The following is a 22,031-nucleotide window of genomic DNA, read 5'->3' on the forward strand; positions in this document are numbered from 1 at the left end:
TTATTCCATTTATTGTATAGTATATATTTTATGTTTATATAAATTTCTATACCACCCTTAACGGGTGGTCTTCATAAAAGGAAAATACAAAAATAATTAAAATACATATGCAGTGCAAATGAGGCTTGGTGTGTGTGTGTGTGTTTGTGTGTGTGTGTGTGTGTGTGTGTTGGATCACTGACAGCCCACGAAAAGACAGATTCCCATAGACTGCTCTTTTAGAACATAGCATAATGCCTCTTTCTGCCCTGCCACAGTACTAGGAAGTGTAGATTGGAGGGGGGGTATCAGAATAGTTTCCACATGTTTCTGCATGATGTCAGGCTCTACAGTACATTTTTTAATGAAAAATTAAATCCAGTTTTCCTTAACTATTATGGACGTGTTTGGACAAGGGCTTCCAGGGTGGAGCTGGATACAGTGTGGAAATATCTGTAAAGGAAAATTGCCTAGATCAAAAGCTGGCAGCCCTGACAAAAGGCTGATGATGATGTAATAAAGCACAATAAGATAAAAAAGAAGGGGCCTTTTTTTCCTCTTTGGGAAGTCTGTGTAGATTAAGACAAAAAAAGCAAGAACTAGTTTTGGACTGTGCAATTACGGTCTCTCACATTTGTGAAAACTATATAACAGACTTCTAGATTAAACCTAGACCAAATCTCTGTCTAAAACTGAGATTCTGCACACCATAATGCATAAATGACGAACTACCGAAAGCTGTTACAAAGGTTTTGCCCTCTCAAGAACCCTTTGAGTTCAGTTAGCTGAAAGACAATAAACTGCTCCAGGGTTACCCAGCAAGTTTCATGGACAAATGGGCATTCTGCAGATAAAAATGTATTCTTCACGCCCAGATCTTCTTGTGAACTTGGAACCTGGTTGCATGGAAACAAGTTATGGACACAGTGGATCAGCTGAGGTCTGCATTAGCAGGTCTCTGGTTCCAGTTCCATCCTTGAATTCAGGTGGCACCCCACCAGCAATATTAAATATGGTGGAGAATAATACTGACCCACATTACAGGGTTTGTTATAAGGATTGCAACTAGATAATGCACCTTGAACATTTGAAAGCACTGTACAGGTGTTAAATGTTAATATTTATTTATTTACAGTCATATGACACCCAATAGTTAAAGATCTCTGGGTGGCTTACAATAAAAGTTAAAAACAATACAGTGCAAGAAAATTCAACCATTAATGCTGGTTCAAGGAAGGACATTTTGTCATAGTATATTATCTTAACCACAGTGCAAATATCTTAAGATAATTTAGATTTCTCTAAGGTTTTCTCTTTTTTAAGCTATACCACCAGAACTCCCATTAAAAAAAGCAGCCATCAGATCACATGGGGTTAATCTACAAACTGAGGTTCCAATCAGGTAACACCAGTTACCTGAGAGTAAGCTCCACAGACGCAGGTGGCGCTGTGGGTAAAACCTCAGCGCCTAGGATTTGCCAATCGCATGGTTGGTGGTTCGAATCCCCGCGGCGGGGTGAGCTCCCATCTTTCGGTCCCAGCTCCTGCCCACCTAGCAGTTCGAAAGCACCCCTAAGTGCAAGTAGATAAATAGGTACCGCTTTATAGCGGGAAGATAAACGGCGTTTCCGTGTGCTGCGCTGGTGCAGGATTGCCAGAGCAGCTTCGTCACACTGGCCACATGACCCGGAATTGTCTCTGGACAGCGCTGGCCCCCGGCCTCTTAAGCGAGATGGGCGCGCAACCCCAGAGTCAGACAAGACTGGCCCGTACAGGCAGGGGTACCTTTACCTTTAAGCTCCACAGAATTCTATAGGACTTACTACTGAGTAAGCATGACTAGGGTCGTAGTCTTAGACTACCTACCTCAGCCAAAGGTGTTTGAATTGGAAATTACCTAAAAGCATGAAAAACCTGGATGACCATTTTGTTTGGGATTCTGGGGACAGGTTAGGGAATAATAGCGGTCCAAAGTAAGCATATTGCTTCAGTCAACTGTGGATTTACTTGGTTTACACTAAACCCAGAGATATTTTCCATAGGAACAGAATATACTGTCGTTCCTGGTGGAAAAGGCTGTGGACTATCACAGTGTAATGCTTCTTATGATTTCTTTCTTCCAAGCTCCAGATGTGAAGCAATATTCTCATCCACAGATAATCCCCATCTTTGATTCAGAGGAACTCCGTAGGAAAATCTGTTTACAGGATCCTCCCTTGCATGCAATTATGTGGATTCCAAAATTACGTAGTTGGAATTGTTCTGCGCAAAAAAAAGAATGAGTCATCTGTGACACTGGTGTGACTGAAGAGGAATGGGTGTGAGTAGGAAAAAACTTACTCAAGAGTAGTATCAGAATACACACACCTTGTCAGAAACTGCAGTGTGTGGTGTCACACTTTGCTGCTGCTACCACCCTTTCTAGGTATGAAGTGATGCTGTGTGACATTGAAACTGACATTCCTTTCACAAGTTTCCCTAACAGGAATGCTAAAATTATGAATGCCAGGTACTAATTGATATTGATTGATTGATTGATATTGATTGACTGACTGACTGATTCATTCATTCATTCAATTTATATGCCACCCATTATCCAAAGGTCCAAGGGCTGTGTACAACATTAAGAACATAATTTATGCAGCATAATAATAATAACATAATGCACAGCATAAGAACACACAACATAAGAATAGCAGGCCATAGATTATTTAATGGCCAAAGGCCTGGGTAAAAAGGAAGGTTTTCATCTGGTGCCTAAAGACATGTAATGATGTCCTTGCATTGCAAATTTTCTGAAACAGAATGGATCATTGGGCCAATATAAGATGAGATGGAGCTTCCCCTTTCTCTCTTTCCCCCCTGCAACCCCTCATGGTCTCTCCAAATCTGTTCTGGGGGGGTCCAGATCTGTTCTGGGGTGGAAAGTTTGCAGGCTAGGAATTTGCTCACAAATTTATTGACAGCTGCACAAATTATAATAGCAAGGAAGTGACAGGGGCAAGCAAAATCTAAAATGGAATCATGGTATAAAGAGGTGTGGGATATAGCTATTAATGATAAATTGACATATGCCATTAAGGTAAGACGGGAATATTTGTGGATTTGTGATATTGAAGTAAGTTTCATCCAGCCTAAGCAACTAGCCTGCAGGGCTTCTTGCCAAAAGATGGCTGCCTCTCTGTATAGTTCCCACTCTGAGCAATGGAACATCATTGGTTTTGAGCACTCCTGGGCAGGAAAAGTCACAAACTTTGAGTGTCTGGATATATAGTTTCTGAAGTTTTGTAGTGGGGAGGATGGAGCAGGGCAGAGGCAACACACAACCCTCCAAGCACCTTGTAACTTGTATTTTTAAATGTGTGTTTGTATGCGGATTTTAAAGGGTTTCCCACTAAAAATCTGCCTGGAAATGGGATGTTGTGCCCTCTAAGAACTGGGATGGGCCAAACTTTAACAGGTTCATCCATCCCTAGTCACAACACCAGTTAGACTCCTACCTGTCCGGCTGTCCTTCTATGAATATAGATAGATGATTTGTTTTCCTAATGCCAACTTTAATGTCAACAATGTGTCTGCAAACGGAGCTTAGTGTGACTAGTCCAATGTGGTCCAATGTTTAGCCTTGTGACATCTAGCTTGTCATAGCAAAAGCCAAAAGATATTATGACCAGTCATGTTCTCTCAATAAAGAAAGAAGTATGGGAGGACGTCAATGAAATCACTTTTGGCTAATGGATGATGATGTAAGCTAGATTCTGCTTCATGGTAAACCTCCATGACCCACATCCAAGGGCTTTAGTCCAAGGTCTCCTTCATGTGGACTTCATAATAATATGCTCAGTCTCATCATGTGAATAGTTGTTGGGTGAAACCTGTGGTGAAGAAGATGAGATGCCAAGGAGGAAGTCTGGGATTGTAATCTCACTTCAGCAAATCGTTTTCCAAACAACACAGAAACTATCAATGATACATTTCACAATACATTTAATCGGTCAGCTTGTTAGCTCCCTGCCAACTGGAGCCTAAAAATATGCATTGGCTGTGTGTGTCACGTTCTCCCAGTACAGATAAAGCGTTAAAGCAACATCCTGCACGAGGCAAAAGGAGCATTCCTACACCCTCCTAAGTAGAAGGCCAATTAGGTTTATGCCAACATCGTTGAGTCATGGTGAAGGATAAAAAATAATATGTTATGACATATACTTGAGGCCAAGTCACACATACATGTACAGCACCTACTTTCATAGTATTACAACTTAGGGATTCTCTTGAATACATGGACAGATTTCCATTGGTGTTGTATCTGTGACATTGTGGGATATATTCAAGTTCAGTGCGGGACATATTCAAGGTGTGATATAGGGAGATGCATACAGAAAATCAGAAATGTGGAAACTTTGCCCCCTCCAGATGTTGTCCCCAGTGGCGTAGCGTGGGGGGTGAAGGGGGGCCGGCCGCACCGGGTGCAACATCTGGGGTTAGGGTTAGGGGGCGCAAATCCACAGGTTAGGGGGTGCAAATTACTTGCCTTGCCCCGGGTGCTGACAACCCACACTACGCCACTGGTTGGCCCCCCAAACTCCAGCTCCCATCAACCCCAGACAGCACGGCCAATGATCAAGCATGGTGGGAGTTGCAATTCATCAATGCCTGGAGGGCCCCGGTTTTGTTTTGTTTTTTTCATTCCTGAGTTAGGTGGAATCCTCTCCTGACAACTTCCTTCTCCTCCCTGCAACCCTATCCCTAAATGTGATGGTTGTTTTTCAAACCATGGACTCATTTTTGGTATGAGAGCCCATCAGAGGGGTGAATGTTGGGAGCAGATTTCAAGGAAGTAAAGTGTGTGAGAAACATGTTTGGTCATGTTTGGATACCATGCGGAATTAGTTAGCTGACATTTTTTCAGAAGACATTTTTTTGGAGAAAATGTATGAGGTGTTTCTTTTTCTCCCTCGCTCCCCGTTTGCAGAATTCCCTCAGAAATGTCTCTGTTGTTATTGTTGTTCCTTGGTTGTGCGGTAGCTGCCATTTCCCCCTCACAACGCTCCGGGAACAGCACTAATTCTAGGGGGAAATGCAAAATGGGGGCCAGACTACCAACACTCTTGATGCTACTGCTACTTGCAGCATGTGGGGGGAAAACTGTGTTACTGCTGCTGCTGATAGGGTGTCCTAAAATTTGAGAAGTACCGGTAATTGTAGAATTTCTCCTTTCTCTGAGTGAAGTTTGTTAAACGGTTCCTCAATTTCCTCTGCCCACAAATAAGACAGAGAATCTGAAAGGCCATTTGTGCACATTCCTGCACTAAACCATGATTAAGACTCAACCAGTGTGGCTTTATGGTTAGAGTGTTGGACTAGGACCTAGGAGACCAGGGTTCAAATCCCCACTCAGCCATGCAGCTCCCTGGGTGACCATGGGCCACTCACTACCTCTCAGCCTTAACCTACCTGACACTGTTGTTGTAGGGATAAAATGGGGAGGTGGAGACCCAAAGACACCACTTTGAAATCATTGGAAGATAAAGGTGCTATATAAATGTAACAAGCAAGCAAGCCTTGGTGAGCTTCATGCTCTCATGCACCCATCTCATCCCTTAATTAGCTGCATCTTCTTGTGTCATGTCACCTGAACTAAACAATCATGTAAAATCTAAATTGTGGTTTCTAAACAAGGAATATTTGGTGTTATGTTGGAGGGGATGCCAGGAAACAGGGAATCATGTTCACATGTGGTGGGGGTGTAAATGTGCGCAATCTTTTTGGGCAAGGTGCATTTAAGGAGATAATAGAAATCACTGAGTGAAAGCTGACCGGAAATCCTGAGGTAGCGTTATTATCAATTTACGGTGGGGTGGAAAGTTCTCACGCTAAGAAGGACTTGCTCACAAATTTATTGACAGCTGAACAAATTATAATAGCAAGGAACTGGAAGGCGCAAGCAGAATATAAAATGGAAGAATGGCATAAAGGGGTGTGGGATATAGCTATTAATGATAAATTAACATGTGCCGTTAAGGTAAGATGGGGAATGCGCAGGAGAAATTATTTTGAGGAGATGCAGAGGGTGTTTGTAGAATTTGTACTGTCAAAATGGAAAGGGGTCAAACCATCACAAGAGGTGTTGAATTTTGGGGAGGTTGGATAGTTACAATGGAATAGTCTCAGTGGTGGGGTGCACATTGTTATTCTTATTTATTTATGATTATTACTTTGTAATAATAATAATAATAATGGGAAATAAATAGAAGTATATACAAGGGGGGATCTAAACTGTGGTTTCTTTGAAAGAAGCCCAACTTGAAGCTATGAAGCTCCAAGCTCATTTAGGCCTGTTTATGTCACACTAAACCATGGATTATTATGATATCTGAATGTGGCCTACATTACACTGTGGCAGATCCCCACACTCAACATGCACTTAATGAGTAGAGGCGGGATATATATATAAGCATGTTGCTATTTTACCTGGCAGCTTTGAAGTTGATTGCAATCTGCATTGACCTTCATTAGAAGCTAGTACAGGTTAACTTCTAGACTTGTTGAACAAACATTGTGGTCCTTCCCAGTCAACCTTCATGGTAATCAACAACATGTGGTCAGATCGGTTTGAAAAACCCTCAGATTTATGATCTACTTCAGCCATCTTGCCCAGCCACTAATTTGGTCTCATGAGTTCTTTTGGCTTGTAACATGTTCTTCTGTTCAAGTTAGCAGTCTGCCATTTTGCCTTAAGGGAACCAATTATTATTTTTCCTGGCATGATTTCTGTGACTTTAGCTGCTGCAAACCTTTGCTAACGGATGTTTTCCCCACCATATAGTGTACTGTACTGAATTTGGCAAACTATGCTTCTAAACCATATTCTGCACAATCATCTCATTTTGTATTTAATTGGATACACTCAAATCTCATACTGATCCTGATGCGCTACTTTGTTAAAGATGAGCCATGAGCAAACAGAAGTCTTAATTGTTATGGTAGATGTTACAAAGAAGAAAGCTTTGACAATTCAAAAGATTTGTTTCAGTGTTGCACACAGGAGTGAAAGCAGGAGCTTGAATATGGAGTTTGCTTGATGTTGTGGTAACATCAAGTAGCAAGAAAATATACTGATAGCAGTCAAGAAATATGTTGGTCTTTATTCAATGCTGGAGCCCCGTAATGGCTGGATAAGCATGAAGGCCTCAGCCAGTCTTCCTATTCTCCTCCCCACTATGCTTAATATTAATATTAATATTAATATTAATAATAATAATAATAATAATAATAATAATAATAATAATAAATTATTTATTATTAATAATAATGGCTTTTTTTTCAGCCAGAACTCACTCAGTTCCAGCACCTCTCAGGTGGGTGCCATTGCCATTATAATACAACAAGGGAGATGTTCGTGGTGAGTCCACTCTGGGTGGCTTCCAACAAATTAAAACACAGTAAGACATCAAACATTAAAAACTTGCATATACAGATGTCTTCTAAAGGTTATATAGTTACTCATCTCTTTGACATGTGATGGGAGGGTGTTCCACAGGGCGGGTGCCACTACCGAGAAGGCCCTCTGTCTGGTTCCCTGTAACTTCATTTCTCACAGTGAGGGAACCACCAGAAGGCCCTTGGAGCTGGACCTCAGTGTCTGGGCTGAGCGATGGAGGAGGCAACGCTTCTTCAGGTATGTGGGCCAAACTTTAGGCAGTGTCAGAAACTGTATGCGTAGCACCTTTTTGGCAAGCACAATTCCTCGTCCATCTAGGCCAGGGGTAGTCAACACACAATTAATGCCCTCCAAATGCTATTGGACTCCAACTTCTGTCAGCTCCAGCCGGTACGGCTAATTATCAAGGGATAATGGGCACTGGAATGTACCATCTAGAGAGAACTGTGTTGGCTACCACTGATCCAGACATACGTGTAAGGAAGATCTTACTTAGTTTGAGATTCCTTTGAGTCTCCTTTATGCTCCATTCAAGGCTGGCATCTTGCACACAGACTCCATTGATTCCAATTGGATTTAAATAGTGTATTAATTTTATGAAATAAACAGCCAAACTGTGTTTAGCTTTGCCACCTACAACTGCATATGTAAGACCAAGAGCTAACCTAGACGAAACATGAATTGTGTAAATGCGTTTGATCTGCACAGTTTTTAACGTTTAGAGAGCAGGGCAGGGTGTGAAGACAGATCAAGGTTCCATGAGAGTTTGGCTGCCCCTTATTGAGTGGTCATGTACGCTGTTTCGTGGACAACAGCCCTCTGTTTGAAGGGCTCTTCAAGTACCATAATAACAGAGAGCAAAGGCCTTGAAGCTGCCCGTCAACATTCAGCACCTGAACCACAGATAGGTTCACCGCAACACAGTCTTCCCCACTATACTGAGATGTACTGTATTTCTATTCAAATTATAAAGTAATTATTTCTAAATCCGCACATAAATCATTATGCAAACTTTATACAAATCGGTGTCCTCTTTTTTTGGTAATCATCCTAATGCAAATGGAAGCTTCCCTTCTCGAGTGAAGAGCAAGGAATGATTTTGATTGGGATCACAGCTTTGCATTACTGATTCATCCCCCATGGCTATTTTTGATGTCAAAACCAGTGTTTTTCTTTGAGAAAAAGGGTGCCGGTACTCACCATGAAATTGTTACAGCAAGTGCCACACTTGTAATCACACTTGTAATCACACACACAACCACACACCCTGTATACAGTATATCCAAACAATTCACATAAAATTCCAATGCATATTTTTTTAAAAAAAATATATTGTCAACTTCCCTTCCCATTTTCTGTTATGTTTTTCTTATCCCTCATTTTGCAGCACCCTGTCTTTCCTCTTTTTTAGCATTGGCATAACGCAATAATCTTTAGTTCTTTCTGGTGCTCATAGTGTGAAACCTGCCCATGGATTCTTCATGCTATAGTACCGGTATTTCTTAAAATAAACAAAAAAGGCTTCCATTCCTCAAAAACAAAAAAAACAACACCCAGTGCTTTTCTTCTAGAAAAAAGGTGCTGGTACAGCATACCCCTGAGTACCCCCAGAAAAAAGCACTGGTTAAAACATACACTAAAAGCAAATAAAAATTATATATACTTAATATATACTAATTACATCCATACAATTAACATCTTGGCCTGTTCGGCCCTTAGTGCCTCATCTAGATCATTCCCCATCACTGTAATAATAAAATTTAAGGTCTTATATGTATAATAAATGTTCATAAATGTACCAACCAAGCACGTACATAGAGCAGCACAGGAAGACTGACCTGAAACCATTTTGACTCCCAAACTGACCAAATGTTTTCTCTGCAAGGAGGGAGGGGGTGAGGGAACCTTCCCATTGTCTCAGGAATTGGGAAATCACCATCTCAATGGAATGACCAGACTACCAGGAAAGGCAATCAGATAAGGCCTTATCAGATAACCTGGCAGACAGGAAAAACAACAACATTCAAATTTCTGTTGTAGACCACCTTTTCTGTGATGTAGATATGATGTTTGTGGGGAGTGGCCTTGGGTTACACCCCTTCTGTGATGTATGTATGATGTATGGAGGGGTGGTTTTGAGCTCCAGGGCAGGGAATTTAAAAGGTCTATATAAGGGTAGGCAAACCTTTGTTCTGGGTCCTCCTCTTTTTCTGCATGTGAGGGGAGCACCCTGTTGCAACAACTTTAATAAAGATCAGGCTTACTAGCTGCTTTGCTTCTCAATATTCTCTGGTTGGCCTCTGCTATTTTCTCCTACCAATAGGGAACCCACGTAAGGACTCTATATGGGTTCTTGGATACCCCAAAAGGGGGAAAAGGGCAGACTTTGTTTACAACACCACCACTCTTCCCCAAGAAGTAAGTACTGCTTGTTTTCAGGACAACAGTCGGAGACTGAATTTTAAGGACAAGCTTAATTGTATTATTGACATCTAGAAGAGAAATCTTCAGCTCTATGGGATTGCTTGTGTGATCAAAAGTTGACCAGCTTATCTAGAGCAGCTTTACCACCAGTCATGCCTTCATGACACACTGACTCTTCCCGCCACACTTGTTCCAGTAAACAGTGCAAAGTCAACAAAGGGATTAACTGTATCCAACCAGCTTCTGTCGGTGGATGTGCATATGCAGTCTTTCAAGCTGCATAAACTCTAAATCAAGCAACTAATTGTTAAGAGGACAAGAGGCTTTGCTAATGCACATGATTTGGCTATCACACACAAGGGACTTGCTTGTAAAGTTGTTTGTCTTCCCGGTCAGTTGCCAGAACAGGAAACTGAAAAGTTGGGGAGGGGAGTTGCATGTGCTGTTTCGTTTTGTTATGACTTGCTTTAGGTTGTACCCAGTGGAGAAAAGCACTGCTCATGATCGCAGACACTCTGTCTTTACGTTAAATCGATTATGCAAAGAAATTGCTTGGCCATCAGAGTGGAGGAACCTTCCACACATGCAGGGAGAAGATATCCCACATGTACCGTAATGGTGCCCCTGAAGAACTGGGGAGGAGGAGGCAGGAGAAGAGAAGATCCATTGGAGAAAAGTTAATAATAAGCAGCTTTCTAGTTAAAAATCAACTCGTTATTATGGAGGGAGGATTGATTATTGATCTCTGGTCCCTTCCTTCATGTTTGCATTGGCAGAGCTCGATACCTTACACTGGGAGGCTGGTGGAGCATGGTAGAATTAATTAGTTAATTAATAGTCCCACCCTTCTTCCCAAAGGAGCCCAGTGTGGCCAACATCAAAGTGATAGAGCAAGAATAGAATAAAAGCATTTTAAAAAACAATTTAAAACATCTAAAATCATATTTAAAACAAAAGTTCAAACATCTTTCAAACTACTTAAAATATCTTTCAAACACAGATCCTCGCAGCTAATAATTTCAAGGTTACCAGGAACAGTATCTTTCCACCATTCAATGCCTGGGCAAACAATATCCCCCCCCCCCAATTCCTCCTGCATGTTTATAATGAGAGAGAGAGAGACAGATGCAAGTCACCAGATAAGAGTTTTGGACTTGGATCAGAGAGGGCTGGATTCACATCTCCACTCAGGGTCAAACTACATGTTACATTGCATCTGTCTACTCTTACTAAAAAAGTAGCTTAACCCCTTCCTCCCCATGCCATTTTTGGGGGGAAATGAAGGGTACTCAGTACAGTGGTACCTCGGGTTAAGTACTTAATTTGTTCCGGAGGTCCGTTCTTAACCTGAAACTGTTCTTGAAGAACAGCAAAAGAGGCTTGAGCCCAGGGGTCAGCCTCTTTTCTTTTGGCCTTAGGCCCACCCCTGGCCGGCCGTCCATTGTCCTCCCTGGCCGAGGGCGGGTCAAAGGCCAGCTCAAGCAGGTGGGTGGCACCTGCCCAGGTGAGCCTCGCTTGGTGCCGCAAACCCGGCCCACCTGTGGGGAAGGGAGGGCGGATATTGCCTATGCTAATCTTACACCTGAGTCTTGCCCTGCCATGTCTGCTTATGCTAATCTTGTACCAAGGACTTGTCTGGACATGTTTGCCAAAGTTAAACTAGTGTAACCCCTGTCTACCCCTCCCCTTTTGTGACATGTCAGTGATGTAGCAATGATGTAGCAATGATGCTGTACGAATTGTATTCTGGGACATGGTGGGAAAGTTTTAAAAGTCTTTGTCACCCCATCCTCTGGGTTCAAAATTTGCAATAAACTTTGGTCTACAGCTATTTGCTCCGGTTGGTGGCTGGACTCCTTCCTTTATTCCACAGGGACCCGCGGGCTCTGCCCGACGAGTTGGGTGACTGAGCAGCCTCACACCTAGATTTTTCCATAACAGTTTATTCGCCTATTTACACCTTCAATCTGCATGGAGGGAGTCCAGATCTTACAGCATAATCATTTCAAGAGGGGCTTGTACCCCACAGCACTGCAGCCCTGGAGTCCAAGGCATCTCTCCCAGCCAGCCTGCAGCCAGCCTGCCCAAGATGGATCCCAATCTTTCTTCTTCCCTCTCCTTCCCAGAACACCCTGTTAAAAACACTCTCTTCCTGTCACCACACACCTAGTTACCCTGGCAACCTTCCAAACCCCTAGTTTCTGTTCACACCTGAGGGCAAAGGGGGTGACAGTTCTCTTGCATTGCCAATGCATTGCCCTCAATACAGTGGCTCTGTATTGTATCTTAATGGCCCTAGCTTGGCCAGGTCGTTTTGTGCATAGGCTATCCCAGGAATTCCTCTGCAGCTTGTATTTCTCCCTTCACGCCCCAAATAATCGAAATCCTCATCAAACCTATCCATTCTTAAGGAAATCAGCCCTGAGTGCTCACTGGAAGGACAGATCCTGAAGCTGAGACTCCAGTACTTTGGCCACCTCATGAGAAGAGAAGACTCCCTGGAAAAGACCCTGATGTTGGGAAAGATGGAGGGCACAAGGAGAAGGGGACGACAGAAGACGAGATGGTTGGACAGTGTTCTTGAAGCTACCAGCATGAGTTTGACCAAGCTGCGGGAGGCAGTGGAAGACAGGAGTGCCTGGCGTGCTCTGGCCCATGGGGTCACGAAGAGTCGGACATGACTAAACGACTAAACAACAACAAAAACCATTTATTTATATCAAATCTATAGCATCATAGATTCTCTCTGTATAAGTTTTTAGTCTCTTTATTGTGCAGCTAGGCTAATGGCTGATGTGGGATCACAGGGCAAAATATGTTTATCTCTGCGGAAATCTGGTTAGCGCCAACAGAAGCCATAGCACAGAGAGATGGCGGAACAGTAGTCTTGTATTTTCCCGCAGCATTCCTTTTCACTCCCTCGGCCTGTTAGCTCTTTTATCTGTTTTGTTTTCTTCCTTCGCATTGATGTCTGGGTTGTAAAAAGCTTTTCCTTCAAGATTAGATTATAGATCCAAAATGGCCATGGGACTTGTGAGTTCAGGAAATTGTGACTTGAGGAACTCCCCCTTCTCGTCGGAGGGCTGGGGATATGTTCTCCTCCTGGAGGAGTGTCCCATTCCTAGAGGAGGAGGGCGAATCAGAAGGGGCCCATTTGCTTTCCCATCTGTGGAAAGGAAGTCTGACCTGGCATTCCTCCACAGAGTCCCTGGCACTGCTAATGTTTCCCAGAAAAGTGGGTGGGTGTTGCTGCTGCTTTGGAAACAGGCTGGAGCTGGCTCGAGACTGCACAATCTATGCCTATGTTGTACGTATTTTTTAAGAACAAAAAAGGAAACTGAGACAGATGGGAAGCTATTTGGTTGTTGCTTTTTGCTTTTTTACATTTTGGACCTCGGATGTGAATATTATATTCACCAAAAGTGGAGGGGACGGGTCTCTCCATGCCCGCCATTGATGAATATATACCAGTTTACGGGAGCTCATTAAAAGCAAATCAGCGATTCTTTTGCAAAAATAAGCAGGCGGATTAGTTCAATGTTCATTGTAGCAAACCCACCATTGTAGCAAACCTATACAGTGATACCTCGGGTTAAGTACTTAATTCGTTCCGGAGGTCCGTTCTTAACCTGAAACTGTTCTTAACCTGAAGCACCACTTTAGCTAATGGGGCCTCTTGCCGCCGCCATGCTGCCGGAGCATGATTTCTGTTCTCATCCTGAAGCAAAGTTCTTAACCTGAAGCACTATTTCTGGGTTAGCAGAGTCTGTAAACTGAAGTGTATGTAACCTGAAGCGTATGTAACCTGAGGTACCACTGTAAGCGCAAGAGAGAATGTGGTGTGTGTCTCCCGCCAAAAAACCTATGGGCTTCTGCTATTGCTTGACCTGTAAACACAACTGTACTAGAAGACATGGATTCCTTCAGATTTTTTTGCATTCCAAATCCAGGTGTGGAGATAGAAAATGGCTCCTAGGCTAACACACCCATGAAACAATACGAGATACAGTACATGCCAGAGTGGGCAGAGTGCCATTCTTTATCCAGCGAGGGTGGGGTTTGGGCTTCTGTCTTTTGAAAACAGTAAGCCTTTTGCATATGCTCCTTCAGTCAGAGGAAAAAGAGGCCCAGCAAATGCATAATATGGTGATCCTATCTTAATACTAAAATTTGCATAGTGATTTCAAGCGTTCAAAAGATCATATGCATTACCGTATGTACTTGTAACCGTTACATCAACTCCGTAATATAAGTTCAGAATTTCTGTTCTCCATTTTGGAAACTGAGGCTGAGAGAAAGTGGTTAATACATTTGGTAGCATTTGTGGTGCTACAAGAATCTTCATTGTTTTCTCTTGCCTGGTTTCATGGTAGAAGCAAGGTTCAAACCAGGAACTTATCTTAGCCACTTTGTGAACTGCTGGCTATGAGTTGATGCAGATTTTAATGTATGATTTGTTGTTGTTGTTGTTGTTGTTGTTGTTGTGTTTCTGTATATTATGCTGGAAGCCAGCCAGAGTGACTGAGGCAACACAGTCAGATGGGTTGGGTAAAAATTATTATTATTTAATCTATATTTCCAAGATAGCCCTGCAAAATGGAGACAACTTCTGGAGATGTTTTTCCTTCACCTGCAAATGCCAGTACAGTGGTACCTCAGGTTACATACGCTTCAGGTTACATACGCTTCAGGTTACAGACTCCACTAACCCAGAAATATTACCTCAGGTTAATAACTTTGATTCAGGATGAGAACAGAAATTGTGCTCCGGTGGCACGGCAGCAGCAGGAGGCCCCATTAGCTAAAGTGGTACCTCAGGTTAAGAACAGTTTCAGGTTAAGAACGGACCTTCAGAACAAATTAAGTACTTAACCCGAGGTACCACTGTACCTTCAAAGCCCACTCAAGGCATTTACTAAAGATACATTCTGGTACTCAGATTTAATGAGCTCTGGCATAAACTGAGGGTGGATATTTGGGGAAAATCAAATATTCAGCGTCTCTTCACATAGCAAATCTGCTGATGGGCAGCATTCTGCAGTCAGTAAATTTCTCAGTGTGCCAGTTGGCAAATCCATCGGGGAAATAATTTGAAGGATATCATTGCGTGCTCTTTGCTTTATGTCCTCTTCATATTGCAAATTTTGTAAAAGCAGGTAGATAACATGGAAAAAGTTATCCGTCGGTTAATGTCATGGTTTGCCAGGTATGTCATTAATGTTGGCCAAACTCTCCTCATGTGTGGGTGTACGTATTTGATTCCCAAAGCAACGTTTGCTAGAATGGCTCAAACATTTCCCCAGCTATTCCAAAGCATTGACAAACATGCCAATTCAATTTCCTTACAGAAACCTGCCGATGATATTTATAGCTGAGTGTATTTTCAGACAAGTTGGCCGCTGCTGAATAATTTAACAAAGAATTAGCTAAAACCAAATGCCTGAAAAATATCCTCAGCCATCCTCATGGCTGGAGACAATTCACCTTCTCATTTATGACGTGATATACTCAGTTTGTTCATTTCTTCTCCTCTGCCCTGTGACGTTGATGTTTTGAATTCTCCAAAACATGAATGGGGCAGGAAACCTAAATATGTGAAGGAGGGAGAGCCATTGAACATAGTGGGACTTAATTCTGAGGAAATCTGTTGAGGATGATGCAGTAAAACTGTGTGGTGTCGTTCACTGCCTGATAAAACTTTCAGGTCAGATACAGAGTGCATCTCTGAAATCCATGTTTAAAACATTCCTTATGTATCTAAGAAGTGACAACCTTGTAATAATTGAGCTAATTTTCAGATGAGAACAGTACAAGCGGACCTTGGGGCGGCATTGAGGTTTCCAAACAGGCATCTGGAAGGAAAGGCGAGGTCAGCGTGGTGCTGCTGGAATCAAAATACCGACCGGCTATGTAAACAAATCTGAGGGCACACGTCAGAAGTATACTGAAATGTCATAATGACGCAAGACAGTGTATTGGAAGTGTGTCTGCAATAAGGGCAATGATGCGGCTTTTGCGCAGACCTGTTTTGCTTTATCAGTTGAATGATCTCAGATCACTTCATGCCTCTGACGCAGTAGGTCATTGATTACGAAAGCACAGGTCCTCTTAAACCAGTTTAGGGTATGGTTACCAGATGTCCCCGTTTCCTGGGGACAGTCCCCGGATTTACAAATCTGTCCCCGGACAAAATCCGTCCTTGGAATGTCCCCGGATTTCATTTAATGTTCCCGGATTTATATTTTAAGTGTTGTAGATTTATTAGTAGGGGATGAATGTTGCGTGATTGGTTCAATGGCACAAGACACATCATATGGGGACCAGCTGGCTGACTGCCCAGCAGCGCTCCGGGGCCAGGAAAACCCCGGAGCTGACGCAGCGAGAAAGAAGAGAGGAGAAGGAAAAGGAATAGAGAGAAAGATGAAGGAGAAAAAAGAGGGGAGCCCTGGCCTTGCCGCGCCACTGCTGCCGCTTAGGAGGAGAGGTAGGAGAGCATCAGGCGGGCAAGGACACATGGCCGAGCCCAGGCCCGACCCAAGCCTACTCCACGGCGGCTAGCATTCCAAGAGAGCAGGCCAAGGCCCAGAGGAAGGCTGCACGACAGAGGAGACCACAGAAGAGAAGATATTACTTCTTTAAAGAAATAAAAAAATAACCTTTTTTAGTAACTTTTTTTCTCTTTTCAAAAAAAAGAAGTGTCCCTAGATTCTTTGAAAAAAATCTGGTATCCTTAGTTTAGGGTCTGTGATGCCTCAGCTAGCCCATAGCTCTGATCAAGAGAACTCTACTGCCAATGCAAATGGCTAATGCTTGAGATGGTTATGTATGACCTATAGTCATCCAGCACTGGGCATGAGCAGTAGGGTCTCTCTGCACCACCTGAGCATTACTTAGGAAGGTGATGAGTGCTATTAAGGCCAACAAGGTTGATTGACTGTTTGGATGGTGGAAGAGAAGGAAGTGTGATATATATTTTTAACATTTGTAAAGGTAAAGGACCCCTGACAGTTAAGTCCAGTTGCGAATGACTCTGGGGTTGTGGCCCTCATCTCGTTTTACTGGCTGAGAGAGCCGACATTTGCCTGCAGACAGTTTTTCTGGGTCATGTGGCTAGCATGACTAAGCTGCTTCTGGCGAAACCAGAGCAGCGCATGGAAACGCTGTTTACCTTCCCACTGGAGCGGTACCTATTTATCTACTTGCACTGGTATGCTTTTGAACTGCTAGGTTAGCAGGAGCTCACTCCATTGCGGGGCTGTGAACTGCCGACCTTCCAATCAGCAAGTCCAAGAGGCTCAGTGGTTTAGACCACAGCACCACCAGTGTCCTCTTTTTAACATTTATTTAGCAGAATTTAAATACTGCTTAATTGTTTAAAAGGGGAAAATGGCTTAAACAGTTTACAGAAAATATAAAACATGCATTAAAATTATCCATAAAAAGTCAGACATGAAAAACAAGTAGACCTTTAAAAATCTAAATATAAATAGTATCAGCAATTAAAAACATACATTATATAAAAGAATATTAAAATGCATGTCAGCTTTACATATCTGGGTATGCTTGCCTAAACATGAAGGTTTTAAGCAGTTATTGAAAACAGCACAGCGAAGGTGTCTACCTAATGTCAATGGACAGGGAGTTCCAGACTGGAGGCGATGGCATCTAATTAAAAACTTTGGAGGAAATACTTTTAATCTGGTGCCTAAAATTTAGAAGAATGTGCACCGCTTTATAGTCCCTGGCAGACACCCCATATCATCATCTCCTCTGCCTGGTTGCCATTTACCTCACCTCGGAAGCAGGACAGTTCTGAAACAGGGGTAGCAAATAATAATAATTATTATTTATTATTTATACCTGCCCATCTTGCTGGGTTTCCCCAACCACTCTGGGTGGCTCCTGACAGAATATTTAAATATTTCAGATGTCTTCTAAGGGTCAGATAGCTGTTTATTTCCTTTACATCTGATGGGAGGGCTTTCCACAGGGCGGGCACCACTACTGAGAAGGCCCTCTGCCTGGTTCCCTGTAACCTCACTTCTCACAGTGAGGGAACCGCCAGAAGGCCCTCAGAGCTGGACCTCAGTGTCTGGGCTGAATGAGGGGGTGGAGACGCTCCTTCAGGTATATTGGGCCGAGGCCATTTAGGGCTTTACAGGTCAGCACCAGCACTCTGAATTGTGTTCAGAAACATGTTGGGAGCAAATGTAGTTATTTAAGGACCAGTGTTATATGTAATGGATCACAGCAATCAAGACTGGCTTTTACCAAGACATGCATAACTTTTGCAAGTCTGTCTTTGCTTAGGAGAAGTTGCATCTGGCACACCAAGCTAAGCTGTTGAACGGCACTTTGTGCCATGGAAGCTGCTTGGGCCTCAGCAATAATGGCCAAATCTATAACAGAATCCCCAGGCTACAATCTTAATGCATTAGAAGAAAGTGCAGTTATATCCGGAACAGATGGAACGCCACCATTACCTACCAACAGTATCTGTCGTGTGTGAACATAAATTAGGTTGATAACTAAATAAATGCAAAGGAACACTGTTCTCATCAGAACACTACAACTTAATGATCTGTTAAATGGGGACTACAATGACTTGCCACGTTAAAGAGAATGATTAATCAAAGAACATCTGTGCATGTTACAGCATTTCCCCAACATGCAAACTACATTCACGTAACATAGTCCTGCAAGATGGCCAACTGTTTTGTCTGAGCACCATCCAGCCAAGGTTAAGTTCAGGTCTCAGTGCAACAAGTCCGTGCACTTGACACCTGAAAAATTATCCAGTGGAAACTCTCCACGTACAGAGGCAAGGCTGAAAAACTCTGTATCTGGAACGGATATAATATGTTGATGCAATAAACACATGAACTGCAGTACTGTGAATTTGTTTCCCAGGAAAAGACTGCTATCTTGTGGTGTAAAACAATGCACAACTTTCTTCACGAAAGCGAAATGGGTCGCCTCCTAAAACAGGAAACCACCAAATGCGCAACACATGTGCTTGCAAACAATCTTTCAAGTACCCGGGTTACGATTTGCTTGCTTCTTTCAGTTCCAATAGCATTTGTTTTCACCATGCACCAAGCAACACTGAAAATTGCTACTTACAAGGGCTGGGGAGAGAACACAACTAGCTTCTTAGATTCATACGCATCTTCCTTTGTAGAAGACAAGTTAGAAGCAGCTAACCTTTGGCTGTTGAGCAAGGGATACAAACCCTGGGTACATCTTCACTTCAGCTGCCTTCAACACGAATATCAACTGTCTGTTCACTAATGGTTCCTCATCATCCTGGAAAAAAGTGACAAGTATAGTTTCCGGATCAAGAGAAGTAATAATCCTGTTCTATTCTGCCTTGGTATGACCACACCTAGAGTACTGTGTCCAGTCCTGGGCACCACAATAAGGAGGATATTGACAAGTTGAAACATGTGCAGAGGAGGGTCTGGAAATCAAGCCTTATGAGGAATGGTTGAAGGAGCTGGGTAAGTTTAGCCTGGTAAAGAGGAAACTGAAAGAAAATATGATGGCCATCTTCCAACATCTGAAAGGCTGTCTCATGGAAGATGGAGGAGCCTTGTTTTCTCCATCTACAGAGGCTAGGACCAGAACCAATGGATTCAACTTGCAAGGAGATTCCGATTAATCATAAGGAACAGAATTGTGGACACTAGTTTGTTAAGGCTTTCTGGGAATTGCAACTACATTGCCCAGAATTCTTAGAATGACAGAATGCACTTTGTAGGTACCGTATATTGTTGACACAGTCATGCTGATCTTCTATAATTGGGACTGCACACACACATTCAAATAAGTCACTGAGGATTCATTGGGTTCCCTGGAAAACTACTATCCAATACTTTTTCAGCAGAAGCTTTGTTCACACAGGCATTATCAGATTCAAAATATTTGGCTATTTGATGCACAGAACATGGAGACGAAAACCACCCAGCTGGGTAAATTCAGAATGTTCAGAAGAGGGGCATGGCACAATGATGTGTCCTTCTCCACTCAATCACTGCCAAGGAGAAAACACTGGTGGCCTTTGGTCTCCCATATTTATAATTCATTTGTTTCTCCAGACTACAATTTGACCTCAGACTCGCATAAATTAAATGTGGCTGTTCAGGTTTTGCTTGAAGCTATTCTAGACAAAACACAATTCTACCTGGGGGAGAAACTTTGAACATCGCATTGACAGCACTGGCTTTGTTATCCACAATTATGGCAAGGCACCATAAAACAAGACAGTGGAAAATGTTCGCGTAATTAATTTGGAAATGTTCTCTGGGGTGTTGTGTTCATTAGCATTCCAAGCCATTTTAATCCCCTCTAGAGGAAAATATGTAAACAGCAATAGTTGCTGCTGAAAACCAAGGTGCCTGCAAAGAAGAGTTTAGGGAAGTCACTAGGAAACCAGAATTGATGGGCCTCAACTCTGCTTTTATGTGGCAATGACAATCCGAACAGCTAGGGGGTGTTTGTTTTTTTCTGGTATATTATTTAATTCTAGTATTATTATTTAAATGTCTATACCTCCCTTCATCGCAGGATCACAGGGCGCTTTACAATAAAAAAAAATAAAAATGCATAACATAGTAAGAAACAAAAATATTACCCTCTCCCAGTTAAAGGCCATAGTCAAAGGCAATGATAGGTGCTAGTTCATGGACTATATGCCTTCATGGATATGGAATTAAGAACAGGTTAGGGGGCTGGTGCTGTGTGTGTTATCATCCCCATCCTGATTTGCTGAAGGACAATTAGATTTGCAGAACAGGGCTGGGGGACCTTCAGATGTTGTCAAAGACTCCAGCTCCCATCAGCCCCAGCCAGTGGGGCCAATGGTAACAAATGATGGGTGTTACGGGATAGCATGAAACTCTCAGCATCATGAGTTTGAGCACCACGTTGGGCAAAGATTCCTGCACCACAGGGAAACCAAAATGCTTGTTTACAAAGCTATTGTACTACCAACCTTACTGTATGCTTGTGAAACATGGACCACTTATAAACGCCATCTCCAACTCCTCGAAGATTCCATCAATGGTGTCTCTGAAAAAAATTACCCTCACTTGGGAAGACAGGTGAACTAATGCCAGTGTTCTAGAAAAAGCAAAGATCACCACTGTAGAATCAATGATTCTTCAACATCAACTTAGTTGAACTGGTCATGTTGTTCAGATCCCTGATTATCATCTTCCAAAGCAACTACTCTATTCCAAACTTAAAAATGGAAAGCATAATGCTGGTGGTCAACAAAAGAGGTTTAAAGACTCTCTCAAGGCAAATCTTTAAAAAAATGTACTGGGAAACACTGGCCTGCAAGTGCTCCAATTGGAGAACAGCCTTCACCAAAGGTGCCATGGGCTTTGAAGACGCTCAAACTCAGGACGAAAGAGAGAAATACGCTAAGAGGAAGGCACGCTTGGCAAATCCTCACCGTGATCAACTCCCATCTGGAAACCTATGTCCCCACTGTGGAAGGATGTGTGGATCCAGAACTGGCCTCCACAGTCACTGACAGACTCACTGTTAAAACTGTATTTATGGAAGACAATCTTACTCGGCTACAAGTGATCGCCAAAGAAGAAGAAGGAACTATATGACCCTGCCGCAGGGCTGGATTTAGGTCTGATGAGGCCCTAAGCTACTGAAGCTAATGGGGCCCTTTATATGTACAGCTGTCCTTTGTCAACAACAAATTGTTGCTGTTTTTTGTTGAATACAGTCGTACTTCATGTTATGTTTGCTTCATGATACGTTTTTTCAGGTTGCATCCCACAGCGACCTGGAAGTACCAGAAAGGGTTACGTCTGGGTTTCGCCACTCGGCTTGCGCATGCGCAGACACGCACATGAGCAGACATGGCGAATCGTGACCCGAGTGTGTGCAGATGCGGGTTGCGTTCTTTTCAGGTTGCGAACAGGCCTCTGGAACAGATACCGTTCGCAACCAGAGGTACCACTGTATATACTATATGGTAACTTATGGACCTAATAGGTATCTAAAGCCATTTGCACATAACAAAGTGTGTATTTTGTCAAAGTAATTGTTGAAACGTCCATGCAGAATGCAAAGTCCATGCAGAATGTAGGCACCCTCTATATAGAAATAAGCAAACCGGTGGTATTTTAGGGAGCAGGCTAGCACGCGGAGCCCATTACAGTAC

The 22,031-nt window shown here is 42.8% G+C and overlaps 1 long non-coding RNA gene across 1 annotated transcript in view; it reads right to left on the reverse strand.

Annotated features, from left to right (window-relative positions):
- The window catches only part of LOC310825732, a 240,438-nt gene that overhangs the window by 62,946 nt on the left and 155,461 nt on the right, over positions 1-22,031 (reverse strand). The gene's annotated exons all lie outside the window — the stretch shown is intronic.

This window comes from Podarcis gaigeae (genome assembly GCF_964106915.1).
Source record: "Podarcis gaigeae genome assembly, chromosome: 10".
NCBI lineage: Eukaryota > Metazoa > Chordata > Lepidosauria > Squamata > Lacertidae > Podarcis > Podarcis gaigeae.